The sequence below is a fragment of the Zingiber officinale genome, chromosome 7B, assembly GCF_018446385.1.
Source record: "Zingiber officinale cultivar Zhangliang chromosome 7B, Zo_v1.1, whole genome shotgun sequence".
In the NCBI taxonomy this organism is placed as follows: Eukaryota; Viridiplantae; Streptophyta; class Magnoliopsida; order Zingiberales; family Zingiberaceae; genus Zingiber; species Zingiber officinale.
Genome location: NC_055999.1, coordinates 28797854 through 28814143, shown reverse-complemented (window position 1 = coordinate 28814143; position 16290 = coordinate 28797854). Strand labels below are relative to the sequence as shown.

Genomic DNA, 16290 nt, shown 5'->3' with positions numbered 1-16290 from the left:
TGGTAACCTACTCGAGGATGTGTACATGACACAACCTGAGGGTTTTGTAGATCCAAAGCATACTAGCAGAGTATGCAAGCTGCATAGGTCCATTTATGGACTAAAGCAAGCTTCTCGGAGATGGAATCTTCGATTCGATGATGCAATCAAATAGTTTGGTTTCATCAAGAACGAAGATGAACCTTGTGTCTACAAGAAGGTTGTAGGGGACATAGTTGTCTTCCTCATATTGTATATGGATGACATACTGCTCATTGGGAAGGACATCCCTATGCTTCAGTCTGTCAAGACCTGGCTAGGGAGTTGCTTCTCAATGAAGGACTTAGGTGAGACATCTCGCATTCTAGGGATACAGATCTATAGAGATAGATCTAAGAGATTGTTTGGCCTAAGTCAGAGTACATATATTGACAAGGTACTCCTACGGTTTGCCATGCAGAACTCCAAGAAGGGATTTCTGCCGATGTCACATGGCATGAGTCTTTCGAAGACTCAAGGTCCCTCTTCTAGAGAGGAGAGAGACCGCATGGATCAGATCTCTTATGCCTCAGCCATAGGATCGATCATGTACGTCATGCTATGTACTCGACCTGATGTCTCGTATGCTTTGAGCATGACGAGCAGATACCAGTCAGATCCAGGTGAAAGTCACTGGATAGCGGTCAAGAATATTCTTAAATATTTAAGGACTAAAGAATATTTCTTGATATATGGAGGCAATGATGAGCTAGCTGTAAAGGGTTACAGTGATGCTAGCTTCTAGACCGACCAAGATGACTATAGATCATAGTCAAGGTTCGTGTTTTGCATTAATGGTGGTGCTGTGAGCTGGAAGAGTTCGAAGCAAGACACAGTAGCTGATTCTACGACAGAGGCCGAGTATATTGCTGCATCAGAGGCAGCAAAGGAGGCAGTTTAGATTCCCAAGTTCATCACTGAACTTGGGGTGGTTCCTAGCATTGCTGACCCTATTGAGCTCTATTGTGACAACAATGGAGCTATAGCACAGGCGAAGGAACCTCGCTCACACCAGTGGACCAAACACATACTACGGCGCTTCCATCTCATTCGAGAGATCATCGAGAGAGGAGATGTGAAGATTTGCAGAGTACCTACAGAGGCTAACATCGCAGATCCCTTGACCAAGGCTTTGGCACAGAGGAAGCATGATGGTCACACTAGGTCATTTGGGCTTAGAGCCTACACTGATTGACACTAGTGCTAGTGGGAGATTGTTGGCTAGAGCCCTAGAGCTAATCATTTGATGATTGTATTTTGGACTTGTTGTATCATATTCTATATATAAATAAAGGCATTTGGTTTTTGGTTATTATACTTACTTGTATTGGTGCCAAATAAACTAAGTATAATAACGTCCTTGAGTAGACGGTTCTCACCTATATCAATCGGTTAGTTGAACCGATAGTGAGATGATATAGGGAACACTACTCTTAATCATTCCTAGTCGAGTATTAACATTCAGGGACAATGTTAATGCAATAAGATTAGCATGTAGGTCAACTCGATGATTTGATCTCACAAGTCATGGATATAGAGATATCAAGTTGACACATGGGTATGCATTGGAGAATGTATACTGAATGACCCGCCATGAGAAAGTATCATGGATCGTTATATGAGTGTCATATACTTTCTCATGTGGCTATTAGTATGACTACTAGTCCTTAGACCTAAAGTCACCATGGTTCCCTACATAAGGAGTTATGTACTTTGGTTTTGTCAAACGTCACCCGTAACTGGGTGGACTATAAAGGCGATTACTGGGTATGTAACAAATTATGCGGAGGGATGTGAGTGATGTAGATGAGATCTATCCCTCCTATATGACGGGAGAGACATCGATATTCTTGATAGAGTGAGACCACGAAGTGCATGGCCATGCCCAAATGAGTCAATATGAGATATTGAGCTCATTTGATTTAGTGAGTCTACTTGGAGTTCAAGATTTAGATTGATTAGAGGATGACATGGTCTATGCCTCATATTGATCAATCTAGATGTCTAGGATAGAAGGACATTTGTCATATATTGTGAGGAGTCACAATTAGTAGTCACAAGTGTTGGAACCCCAAGGTTATTTTGGTGTGATCAACAAGTTAAGGTAGGTCCTGTTTGTTTTAACCTTTTGTCTAAGTGTGCAGGAGCTTAGGAACACAGGTAGTCGAGCGGAAGACGCAGCTAGCGAAAAGGACGGCAGTCCGAGGGACGAGGTGCTGCGGAAGAGTACACCGGCGGATGAGAAGGAAGCGTGCGGTGGTTCCGAGGGACGAAAGCTGGAGCGGAAGATTGCTCGGGGAGCAAGAGACGCAGCTAGCGAGAAGGACGGCACGCGGTGCGTCCGAGGGACGAAGACTGCGGATGAGTACGCCGGCGGACGAGAAGGAAACACGCAGCGATTCCGAGGGACGAGAAGCCGGAGGGAAGCTCGCTCGAGAAGACCGGAAGTTGGGTTCGGGTGAGCCCTTTTCCGGATGGCAGAGATCACCCAAGCGAGCGGATCCGGAGGAGAAGAACCGGACCGAGGAGGGACTGAACCAGAGAAGAGGCCCCGGACGAAAAAGTCAACGATGTTGACTTTGGGCTCCGGGGCGCCCGGAATAGTCCGGGGCGCCCGGAGCCATCCAGGGCGCCCGGAACCCTTCCGGGCGCTCGGACCCAGTATTTTGACCAGATCAAGTCAAAACTCGATTGAACGTTAGGGGATAAAATTTATCCCCCCCAGGCACCCGGAACCCTTCCAGGCGCCCCGACCAAGGCTATAAATATAGCCTTGGTCCAGAAACTTGGAATCAACTCAGAAATTTACATTCCAAACACTTGTACGCTTCTGTTCTAGTTTAGCTTCTGTCTTTTGTGCTTTCACTGCTGTAAGAGGCTTCTCCGCCGGAAGGTGATATTTTAGTGCACGTTCATTCCTTGGATTAACAACCTCCTTGGTTGTAACCAAGTCAAGTTGTGAGCCTCTTCTTTCTGTTTTTTATTTACTGCTAATTTACTTTATGCAAGTGTTCTGTCGAAAGTTCGAGAAGGGTCTTTTCTGTTTATTTTTTTCAGGCTATTCAACCCCCCTTCTAGCCGGCCCAACAGTCCTACAACAAGGTGATGTTGGATCTCAACATTCTTGTAACTTGGGTAGTAATGATGTGTTGCTAGATACCGCTCATTACTTATGCTCCTAAATGGGTTTAGGGCCATTGCCAACGTTACAAGAACCTATAGGGTCACACACTAAGGACAATTAGATGGAGATTAGGTTCATATGATGAACCTGTAGGATTGAAAAGAATTTAGATATCTCCACAATAGCATGATATTGTCCACTTTGGGCCTACACCCTCATGGCTTTGCTCTTGGGCTCTCCCCAAAAGGCCTCATGTCAATGGAGATATCTTTTCTCTTATAAATCCATGATCTTTCCCATGTGTTTCCAATATGGGACTATGTTTGCAACCTTGCAACCCCAACAATCCCCCCCTCAAACAAAGGACCATAGGCTTCCCATGTCTGATCCTCGACCCACCAGGTCTTCCTGCCCCTCGGTCCACCCGACCTACTAGGACTTCCTTGCCTAGCCGCAACTAGGACTTCCTGCTTGGTGTCTGGTCCTCTTGATCCGAACATAGGAGCCCCCACTTTCTTTGTTCGAGGTCAATATTGTACCAACATGGTTCAATCAGACCATAGCTCTTGTGCACGGTCGGCGGCTAAACCTTCTGGTAGTCAGGGCTCTGATACCAATTGTAGGATCGAAAAGAATTTAGATATCTCCACAATAGCATGATATTGTCCACTTTGGGCCTACACCCTCATGACTTTGCTCTTGGGCTCTCCCCAAAAGGTCTCATGTCAATGGAGATATCTTTTCTCTTATAAAACCATGATCTTTCCCATGTGTTTCCAATATGGGACTATGTTTGCAACCTTGCAACCCCAACAGAACCAAGAGGATTAGATTCATTTGATGAATCAAATTGGATTAAGAGTAATCCTAATTGGGCTAACTTGAGTTGGACTCAAGTTGATTCATGTATTCAATGAGTCTAATTTAGATTATGACTCATTAGATCAACTTAATTTAATGAATTAGATTCATTATATTAAGTTGGCTTGAATCAAATGGTTAGATTAGATCAACCATGGAAGAGATTTGGTCAAGTTTGACTTGACTTGAGAGGAAGATAAAAGTCAAGTTTGACTTGACTTTATGCCACCTCATTGGTGAGTTGGCATTGATGTGGACTAATGATGTTACTCCACATCATCATGGGGTGCCACCTCATGGAAGTTACAAAGCCATTCTCTTTAATGGCTTCACATTAATTGCACTTAATGCAAAATTTGGGGGTTACACTTGGGAAGTGGCCGACCACTTTTGAATGGGAAGTGAATTCATTTTTCTCATTCAAGTGCATTCACATCTTCTTCCTCTTGGAGCTCTTTCTTCTCCCTCTCCTCCTCTCTTGGCCGAACAAGACAAGGTGCTAGCACACCTTTGTTTGGTCTTCTCCATCAAGGATTGTTCGTGTGGATACATCTAGAGGACTGTACGCTTGACGGTCTAGAGATCCGGCACCTTGGACGAGCGAGATTCGCGAAGGGCGCGCTTCAAAGGTATAACCTTTTCTTCATGTAGATCTAGAAGTAGATCTAAGTAGAAACTCGTACATGTAAATTTTTGAAATCTATCCTTTGCACGAGATCCAGTGGCATGGGTGATTCGGGGTTTCCGCGACGCGAAAACGCGGTTTTGCGGCCCGAAAAACCCAACAGTCTGCCCCTCTTTTCCTTTTGTAGATTTATTTACATCCAATAACTTTTACACTATTTGATGGTTCTACTAGCTCCCAGACTTTGTTAGAATACATAGATTATATTTCTAAATTCATTGCTCTTTGCCAAGATGTTGCATCTTTATCTTGGAGTGCTTCATCATATGTTTGGGGATTCGGTTCATGTTTACTTGGGATCAAGTCCGAAGACTCTCACAAAAACATGAATCTTTCAGGTTGCCTCACAACCCTCCCACTATGACGAGATATTGTCTGTAGTTGTGTATCATTTGTGATACGTGTTGCTATTTCTTGTGATATTTCATCTTGCACTGTTGGTACTAAAGTAGACGTGTCCTCTCTCATTTCTTCTAGAATAATTTCACTCATGGGCTTATGGTTTATTATATAGTGCTCTTCTAAAAATCGGGCATTCATGCTAACAATGACCTTTTGATCTTTAGGACTATAAAACAAACCACCTTTCGTTCATTTGGGATAACCTATAAACAGACAAACTTCTGTACGAGATTCCAACTTATCAGTATCTCCCTTCAGCACATGTGCTGGACTACCCCATATCCAAATATGACTCAGACTAGGCTTATACCCATTCCACAATTCTATGAGAGTAGAGGGTACTGATTTAGAAGGTACCAGGTTCAGAATGTACACTACCGTTTCTAAAGCATATCCCCAGAATGAAGTTGGTAATTTTGAATAACTCATCATCAATCTAACCTTTTCCATAAGAGTCTTATTCCTTTGTTCTTGCCACACCATTCTGTTGGGGTGTACCAGGTGTATACAATTGGGATTGAATCCCAACCTCTGATAAGTAATTCCTAAACTCTCATGAGAGGTACTCGCCACCACGATTAGATCGTAGTGTCTTGATACTTTTACCATGACGTTTCTTCACATCAGCCTTGTACTCTTTGAACTTATCAAAGCACTCGGACTTGTGGCGCGACATGTAAATGTATCCATATCTCGAATAGTTGTCTATGAAAGAGATAAAATATTCGAAACCACCTCTCGCTTGGATAGTCATAGGTCCACACAAATCAGAATGAACCAAGTCCAACACATCTTTTGCTCTATACCCCTTGGCCTTAAAAGGTCTCTTGGTAATTTTTCCTTCCAAGTAAGATTCGCAAGTTGGAAAGTTTTCCAACACTAATGAACCCAAAAGTCCATCGGCTATTAGCCTTTGAATCCTACTCAAGTTAATATGACCAAGTCTTAGATGCAAAGATATGTTTGGTTCATATTTGAAGGTTCCTTTCTCTTATTAGAATTAGAGGATGTGTTATTAATTTTCATTTGTTGCTTTGTGGGAGTTATCGGATTTAGAGTATACAAATTGCCAACTAATGTACCAGAACATATAATTACCCTATTTTTCTTGACAACCACCTTGTTATCAAAAGAAACAGTATATCCATCCATAAACAGTTTAGAAACCGAAATTAAATTCTTTCTAAAACTTGGTACATAAAGATAATTTATCAAAATCAAAGTTCTATTCCCATCAAATGATAAGTAGACGTCTCCCACTGCAACAGCCGCCACTTTCGTAGCATTGCCTATGTAGATGGTTATCTCTCGCTCATATAGTTGTCGGGTTTTTTGGAACCCCTGTAATGTATTGCAGACATGATCAGTGACTCCTGTATCTACACACCAGGTACTGGTAGATAACACCGCTAAACATGTTTCAACTACTAGAGAATAAGATATACCTTTATTGTTCTCTTTCCTATGAGGACAGTCCGCCTTCAAATGTCCAGACTGCTTGCAAATGAAGCACTTGGCCTTCGACTTCTTCACTCCTGCTTTTAGTCTAGTACCTAGAGATCGATTCACTTTCTTTCCTGAGCCATCTTGTTTCTTCTTCTTCTTCTTGCCTTTCGAATTAGAAGTAGAAACATTTTCAGCAAAGTGAATTTAAGAATTATGATGAAATAACCCTTCTGCTGCCTGAAGTTCTGCTTGGAGTTTACTCCTCTAAGACTTCTTATTACCTAGGGTTACCTCCCGCTAGGACTTCCATTGCCTGACTTCACTTACTAGGAGTTCCACCACCTAGCTTCAATCACTAGGGCATAGTTTTACTCACTAGGACTTCCATTGTCTAGCTTCACTTACTAGGGCTTCCACCATCTAGCTTCACTCATTAGGACTTCCACCATCTAACTTCACTTACTAGGGTCTTGCTTCATTCACTAGGACTTCCATTGTCTGGCTTTACTCACCCGGACTTCCACCATCTAGTTTCACTCACTAGGGGCTGGCTTCACTCACTCGGACTTCCACCATCTAGCTTCACTCACTAGGGGCTGGCTTCACTCACCAGTTGGTTTCTAAGTGTCAATTTGAATGTCAATTTGACTTTTGGTACATCAGTTGGTTTTGCCTAAAATCAGCTGATTGACCAAATGACTTTGAATTGACATGAAACAAGTTTCTAAGTATTCCTCTGCTTTTCTTGATTTATCCATACCCTCAAATGTCAATTTGACTCAATATATTGAGAGCAATAATTTTTTGAACATGAATATGTTTAAAAAATTTAATTTATAAAAATTCTAGATGATGAACCAAACGACCTCGAATTGATATGAAATTAGATCCTATGTATTTTGCTAGTTCTCTTGATTATATCCATGTCCTCAAATATTAATTTAACCCAATATATTAAGAGCAATAATTTTTTAAATATGAATTAAATTGTTCAAATATATTCATTTTCAAAAAATCATTGCTTTAATATATTAGGTCAAATTGAAGTTTGAGGGCATGAATATAATAAGGAGAGGCAGATGAACACATAGGAACTCGTTTCATGTCAATCCGAGGTTGTTTGATCCATCAACCAATTTTGCCCAAAATCAGCTGATGGACAAAATGACCTCGGATTGACATAAAATTAGTTCCTATATGTTCGTCTAGTTCTCCTGATTATATCCATACCCTCAAATATCAATTTGACCCAATATATTGAAAGCAATAATTTTTTAAACATAATCCATTACTCTAAAACATCAGTCGACTGATAAGGGTAAAATCAGAAATATGTACGTGATTTGATAATTTTGAAACTTACCTACATGATTTGGTAATTTTGAAAATTTACCTACGTGGTTCGGTAAAAAGATATTGATAAATTGTTAAATATTGAAACTCTAGAGGTCAATTGTACCAACACTTTTGAGAGACGAGAAGTCAGGAGAAAGACTACTCAAGGAGAAGGTCAAAGTGAGGTTTGAGTGAGCTCAACTCTAGACGACTGAAAGATCACCCAAGCAACCAGACAAGTGAACTTGAGTTGACTCTGTCCAAGCATCTGGACTAGATCCAGGTGTCTGGACCAAATCTAGGCACTCGGGATGTCTCGGCGCCATGTCAGTGACCCATTGTAAAGAAGATCAAAGCTGGAGTCCATGTCTACAGACTCAGGCGCCTGGACCAGATCCATGCTCCCGGAAGACAATAAGTCATTAACGAAGAGCCGTTGTGGAGTGTATTGAGACAACCACATCCAAGTGCCTGGACCGGGTCCAAGCGCCCTGAATCTACTAAGTCAATGAACAATTATTTTGACCAGTGGGCTATAAATAGAGCTCTGGTTTTCAAAGCTTTAAACAACACACACTCAGTACTTGAATTGTCTTTTGTTTTTAAAGTATATGCTTTCAACGATTGTAAGAGGCTACTCCATCTTTGTCAAAAGGAGATCCTTTGTTGGAGCTTTTCATCACTTTGGATTAGCAACCTTCCCGTTGCAAATCAAGTAAATCTTTGCCTCTTCTTTTTAGTTAATATTTTTATTATCTTTAACTAATTAAGTGTGTCCTTGCTAAGATCGACAACAAGATAAGTTTTAATTCTAACTTGCATGTTATTCACCCCCTCTAGCCGACCAATCGGGATCAATAATTGGTATCAAAGTGAGGTGCATTTTAGAGGGACTAACCACCAACTGAAGCAACAAGATGATCGGAGATATAACTTTTCATAGTGCGCAAATATGCTATCTGCAGCACACATTACATGCTGCACAACTTCAAGCTGTTGAAAGTCATAAGACACATAGTGCACTACAGTTAAGAGCATTCACAGCATGCGACACACGCTATAGTTAAGAGTATTTGCAGTGTGTGCCACGCACTACGGTTAAGAGCATTTGTAGTGCACGTCGTGTGTCATAGTTAAAAGCATTAACAGCGTGTACTACACGCTGCGGTTAAGAGCATTTGCAACACACAGTGCGTGTTGCGATTAACCACATACAATTATTACTAATATTTGTTTAAAATATATAATTCAAATTTAAAATTTAGACATCATACCAGTTCATTCATCACTTAAAATAGAAATTAAAATTTTAAAATCCAATAAAAGTGTGAATACATGATTTTTATTCATTATATCAATTTACATATGAAACTAATACAACATTAGAAATTTGATCCATTAAGAATTTGAACATTTCCTAATGAAAATTAAACCTTCACCAAATAGCTAAATACCATTCATGGTTTTGTAAAAAACCAAGGATATCCGATTCTTTCCAATCATCTTTTATCATAAACAACTAAATTAATCCATCTAATAACACCGTCTTCATTCACTGTTGCAAGGATCTCTATGTTTACTTCGATGACAACTTGCACATGATGAAACAAACAAAATATCATCAAAATCATGTAGCAGAAAACATAATTTATTCAAGTGGGTTACAAATTGAAGATGATCATAGAGAAATCACAAATCTAGAATTATGATTATATAAAGCATCATGATTTTGCAGAAAAGTAATATTTAACAAAATTTTGAACTGGTTATTATGAGTTCCACGAATTAGTTTATGGTTTGTAATGCCAACAAGAGAAGATACTCAATATGAAAACTTATCCTAAAATGGGTGAATAAATTCAAGCTTTATGTCATACATTGAGTATCAAATAGAAGAAGTTTATAGGATGCCCCCTATCCTTGTACAAATAATGTGAATAAGTGCATACCGATGATTTTTTACAGTTGACTAGTTTACATTGTTCCAAGGTAGAACCACGCAGAGTCCAAGCATCCCACACATCAAAATTATGGCTTGCAAATACAAACTCCATTCTCTTGTTGATATGGAACCATGCAAAACATGAAGAAGCACTACAACAAAAACATTAAAAGACAACGGTTAAAAACCGTCGTCGTAGGCCCTTTAAAACCGTTGTAATTGACAGTGTTGTTAAAAGTGGGGGCTACGACAAGGGTTTAAAACCGTTGTCGTAGAATGAAACGACAACAGTTTTGTAATGGTTTAAAACCGTTGTCTTTGAATGAAAAGACAACGGTTTAAAACCGTTGTTGTTTAGAGCACTTTTAATTACGCTGCTGTTAGTTACAACAGTTTTTGGGGTACGACAACGGTTTTTAACCGTTGTCTTTTAGGGTGATAGACAACAATAATAATAATTTTAAATCGTTGTCTTTTAAACTATTGTCTTTTAATACCAATATATCATATTTCAATATAAATATATAATAAAAACTTATAATCACAAAAGAAAAAATATTCCCCATATCAATGTCATTCAAAATATTACTTATACAAGAATTATAATCATAAAAGAAGAAACATGTTTCATATTCAAATAAAATTTATCCCAATACAAATAAACAAATAAACTCCATCTACAACTGCTTCCTATGGGGCAACTCCCTGAACGTTTGTGGGCTCATTTGTGGACTCTCTTCCCTCAACGTGTCGTTGAGTATGGCCAACTCCCTGAGCTGTCGCTTCTTGTAGTAGTCCATTGACTCGTCCTGCAAGATTTGGAGTTTGAATAGTGACTATGTTTCGATAATAACATTCACGTCGACATCTTGTAGAACAATGAGGAGGATGCAACCTAGGTGAAAGTTTTTGTTGCCACAGGCTTTAGAAGATCTTCAAGGGTGGCAACAGCTTGGTTTAAGTGAGCATCAATTATGTCTGGTGTAAATTCTGCCTCCAATAGTATGTGCAGCGGTTCGTTTAAGTGTTCATATCCAGATTTATCCCATAAGCTTTCTTCCTGTTCAAAAAAAGGAGAGAAAACTTGAGTATTAAGACAAGAAATAATGCACCTTAGCTTTTGAGTTGATAATAACAATCCATTAATTAGGACATATTATAGGATGCTAATATCGAAAATGACATAAGTTCTAAAATGCACGGTTAACTTAATGTCGGTGTAACTTGTACAAAGAACAACATACTCTAGCAGAAACAAGAGAAGAGAACCCCATATCACATTAAAAAACATGGATTATTTTGCCTTCAAACATAAAGACAAAGATCTATTTTTTATGTAGGTAGGCCTTAAAAAGTTAATAGTGAGGATAATACATCAAGGTTTGGGAGATTGGAATATACTCATTTTTCATTAAGATAAATATTACATGATATCCACATACCATTATAGAATCCTTCACTGAACCTCGACCTCATATATAAACCCTGCATTGAGTTGAAGCTTCAACTCTTTTTAAGGAGTTCACATGGTCCTAGTAAACAGCCAACAAAGTTGTACTGAAACGCATGAAATCAGCAGTTTAATACATGTTGAGAGATTAGCTAGTTGAATTGATTTAGACAATCTATCGACAAAATCTTGCTAAAGAGACTTGTCATCAGTTGCATTGCCTGCAGAACCTTGGTATCTGGAGTCACTGTGATCAGTTTATTCTGGATATAGGAAAAGAATCGGCATCAGATTGGAAGCAAAATAACAAAATCTTGAAATAATACTTCTACTCAATTCAAAATTTTCAGACATTGTCTGTACAACTTGAGATTGAAATTTACCTCTTCAGTCATGATGTCACCAACTTTAGTTGACTTGGAAGATCTTCCCTATACAATCATTTTCCGGAGATAATCTGAAGAAGAAGGAATCGTTTAGAACACAAGTAATTTGCACGACAAGTATAATTGCATAAAAGAACCATTATCAAAACTGGTTCTTAGTTTTCAAAAAAGATATTGAACAGAGGTGAAGACCAAATTTATCTACTAATCAACTACTCTTGTAGGATGTTAAAATTGTCTTAAACTTATTTCCCTAATGTCTTGAAGAGGTGAAGAACAAATCTGCTGCTTAGAGAGAACTGGCACACACATTGGACCATCACACAATTGATTTGCATCAAGTAAATGATTGTGTTTGAGACAATGTGATTATCAAAATGTCATGAAAATAACTTTCAGGATAATTAGATAATTTTTAACTTAATTGAAATTTAAAACTTCACATTGGCGTACACTCAGTTGTAAAAAGATTGCCATAAAAATTGAAGCTGTCGAAGAACATCTGAAAATCATCTACCCAGTTGAATCTACTGGAGCAGCCATAGAATTGAGAAATTTACCAACTAATTGGAAAATATCTTATGATTTCACATAAATGTTTAGCTTTATCCATGCACCCATGAGCACATTTAATACCATTTCACAGCTAACAAAAACAAACATGGACAACCAATTACCTCTCTCAGTAACAATTCCAGCAATTGCCTTCTCTTCTCCGGGTCTCACCCCACTAAACCTCCAACATTGTGTTGTGTCATCTAGAAACAGTAGAGCATAAGCCATCAGTTAAAACTATTTAAAGCTGGATGGTAATCCCAAACAAGATTGACACAATGGCCATTTACAGATTTGACAGCATCATAAACAGTGTCATCAGTTGTGCACCACAGCCAGGAACCATCAACATTCTTCCCCTTAGCTGTAAGAACATCCCGGATAGTCGTGCTTTCAAAACCATGCTCTTCCAATTGTGTAGGCGAAACTGACTCAAAACGTGAAAACACAGTAGGTAACATCGCTGGGTTCACACGCATGTGTTGAAGACGCATGTGTTGAAGACGCATGTGTGCGCGTCTTCTTCGTGTAAAGCGATGTAGTCTGAACCAAAAATGACGACCGGCACCACGGTGCACCTGCCTTTTTTATTTATTTATTTTTTTTTTTGTGAAAAGGCGAACATAAAAAACCTAAGTGATAGAGGGACGGTGGCCACAAGTGGTGAAATTGGAGTTAATAGAAAGAAAAGAGACAAGTTTCATCTAAGTTAATATAATTGACAGAATATGAAATAATGGCATGAGACGACAAACAACTACCACAACAATTAAACTTTTTCTTATTAGATGGGATCGACTAAAATAGGACTCAAAATAAGACCACCCAACATATTTCTAAATTCCCTAATTGATTCAACAGGCTCCGGCATAATCTAACGTAGAGGTTATGAAAAGTAAGCTACTTAAATTAACGTTGAACTCATAGGGATCCAATCAATACAGCTTGAAATCCAGGAATTAGAAGAGAGAACCAAAATGACTTAGTATGGCTTATATCTACGTCCACGTTCACTGTCATTGTTCTGACCTCCACTTGAGCTGCCATCATATTTTCCCCCATGCTTCGGTCTTGAGACAGGTGCTTCAGGCTGTTGCCTAAGATAAATGGAGAATGTATTGATGATTTAACAATCTTAGTTTCAAAACAAGACAAAAAAACATATGGAAGACAAAAAACAAAGAGCTTTTGTTACTCCACGAGAATGTTTATCTGTTGAAACAATTGTTAGCTCACTTACTGCACATATCCAAGTCGTCCATCGGGTAAGACCATGGGAACCATTGTCATGCCAGTAGGGATCTGTCCCCTTCCATAAGCCATAGACTGCAAAGTAGGCGAAATGAGATATGCAAAACCCTCTGAACAGAAATATGAGAAACAAAAGGTAAGGCAAATAATGCAGTAAAACAACGAGCCTTTCGCATTTTCCTTAAAGAAGCATGTTGTACTTTATACCTGCTGAAACCCTAAAGCTAGAGCACCATAAGCACCTCCCAACACACCGTACCCCATTTGAGATAAAACTCCCAAGTACTTGAAATTCAAAAACTAAGTTGACTACCAGCAGCTAAGATTGTGGAATTACTAACCGGGATCGCATTGTTGATAGAAGTCCTCAAAATCTGCATAGGCGAATAACCAGGAAACAACAGAAGGTCAATGACGATAACATCGTTGAGAAAGGAAAAGAAGAAAGAAGCAGAGTGGAGTTACCGGTGGTGAGCGCCCTGATGATGGCGGCTCGCCGACCCTTGATGTCGCGGAACACCTCCTCCACCAGGCGGGAGTTTTGGGCTGCCGATCCACGGTCCATCTCGGCGATCAAGGGGGCTCCTAATTGGTCACGGAGCTGAGAACGTAGCCAAGAGAGAGAAGGGCGTCAAGCTTCGTGAGCGAGGGGCAACTCGATCAAAAAGGGAAAACCAGATCTTTCTTTCAGATCTGAGTTTTACCGCCATCCATACCTAAAACCTCAGATCTACAAGAGGGAAAGAAGAAGGAGACTCACGAAGCTGGTCCTTGATGACGCCGGCAACGGAGTAGGGGAGGGGGTTGATCGGGGGAAGCAGATGGCGGCGGAAGGAGTCGCAGATTGTTGATGAAGTCCCCGAAGGGATCAAGGTTTGGTTTCAGCGCCATGTCATGCAGCCGTATGAGGAGAAAGATCGTATGAGGGGAGAGGTTTAGGGTTCGGGTAGGTTAAGGGGGGAAAATAGAGCGTCAAAAAACTTTCGGAGAGAGGGAAGCAAACCACTGCTACAACAAAAACAACGATGGAGAAAAACGGCGAAGAATAAAGTCAAAGACAACGGTTTATTAAAACTGTTATCTTTGACCCCTAAAAAAGCGCTTAAAGACAATAGTTTTAGAAAATTGTTGTAAAAGGTGTTGTTGATTTTACAAAAAATCGCTAAACAACAACGGTTTTTACAAAACTGTTATCTTTTATTTTTTTTTCAGGCGCTCAAAGACAATGGTTTTTGACAAAAACCGTTGTCTTTAACCAAATTAACAACAGTTCCTTCTAATACCATTATTTTTATGATGTTGTCTTTTAACAAAATTTTATTGTAGTGAAGTTATATGGAAGTTATGAATTTGTAGCCAAAGCAAACACTCATTGGCGTTGAATTAATTGAAAGCTTGCAGACATTAAATGTAATTTCTAACCTATAAGAGTTTTCCACTAGAAGATAAAGACCGCAATCCGATTATGCCCTAGAGATGGTAATTGCTAATAAGAGAGATGAAGTAGCATTTCAATCAACAACACTAAAAACTATTTTGTATATAAAGTCACTTGCATTGTTAAAAGTAAAATTCACAAGTGTGGTATAATGCCTCACTGCATGATGCCGAAATACAAGGTGTATGATGCCTACATTAAAGAAAGGCCAAAATTTTATGACTAAGCCCTATGATAAAGTCTAAAGGTACGTTGTCATAGTTCTCACCCACACTCTCCCTCCCCTTTACTCTTCCTTTTATTACTTGTCTAGACCTTCTAAGTTATGTAACTCACCCAATTAACTTGTCATGGCAACTATAATTAGCCTAACTCAAATTAAATAAGTCAATAGTCACTCCCTCATTGATCAGTGACTATTGACGGCTTCACCTTTTATATATTAGCTCACAGGTTGATGGCTTGTAGGAGATTAGTGGCCGACTAGAAGGGGGTTGAATAGTCGTGCCCCCAATCGATTATTTCTTCCTACACTTGTTAGTTAGCTACGGAAATACAAATAAACAAGTAGAAAGCTAATCTAAATACAAGACAAGAAATGCAAACCAAGCTACACGATCATTTAACGTGGTTCGGAGATTAAGGCTCCTACGCCACAACTATCCATAAGGTAGACGATCCCGATCCGTCGGTGGATGACTCCCGGGTAAACTTCGGCTAGCTCACGTAGCTCCTTGTGGGTAGAGAAACCTCACCACAACTATCACAAAAACACTTGAGACGCTAGGGCACAGGTAGACTACTAATAGGGGTTAACCACCTCTATTTCGTCAACTTTAACCAAGCTCCCAAGGCTTGGTTATATAGGCCACGGGTTGGAAAACACCGCCTACTAGTCGACTGCTAAAATCATCAGTCGACTGCTCTCTGTGGAGATTCGACCATTACATCCCAACGACTTGATATCAGTCGACTAATAAAAGTACCAGTCGACTGTTCCACATTGGTCGAGCGAACAGAAGCATTCTGTTCACTCCCAGTCGACTGCTCAGTTGACTACACCAGTCGACTGATGAAAACATCAGTCGATTGCTACAGTAATTGCTACAGTAACTTCTACAGTAAACCCCTAAACCTAAGATTTTATCCTGAGTAAAATCTCTCATGCACTCGTACCTTCATGACTCACTTGACCCTTCATTGCAGTTTTAACCTTTAGCCTTCAAGCCTACTTCCTTTGGCTCTCGTCCCTCGGATACATCCAAGCCTGCGGCGCATCTCCAATGTCATCCTTCGCGTATGCCTCGAAGTCGCTTCCCTCGGCCCTTGTCCTTGTTACTTTATCCACGGTCCCTCGGATGCTCCATCCTTCACCGGATCTGAAGTCATCAAGCTGA

General features: G+C 39.8%; 1 pseudogene; it reads right to left on the bottom strand.

Annotated features, from left to right (window-relative positions):
* Positions 1-11415: 11415 nt before the first annotated feature.
* Positions 11416-12713, bottom strand: LOC122004274 (annotated as a pseudogene).
* Positions 12714-16290: the final 3577 nt, after the last annotated feature.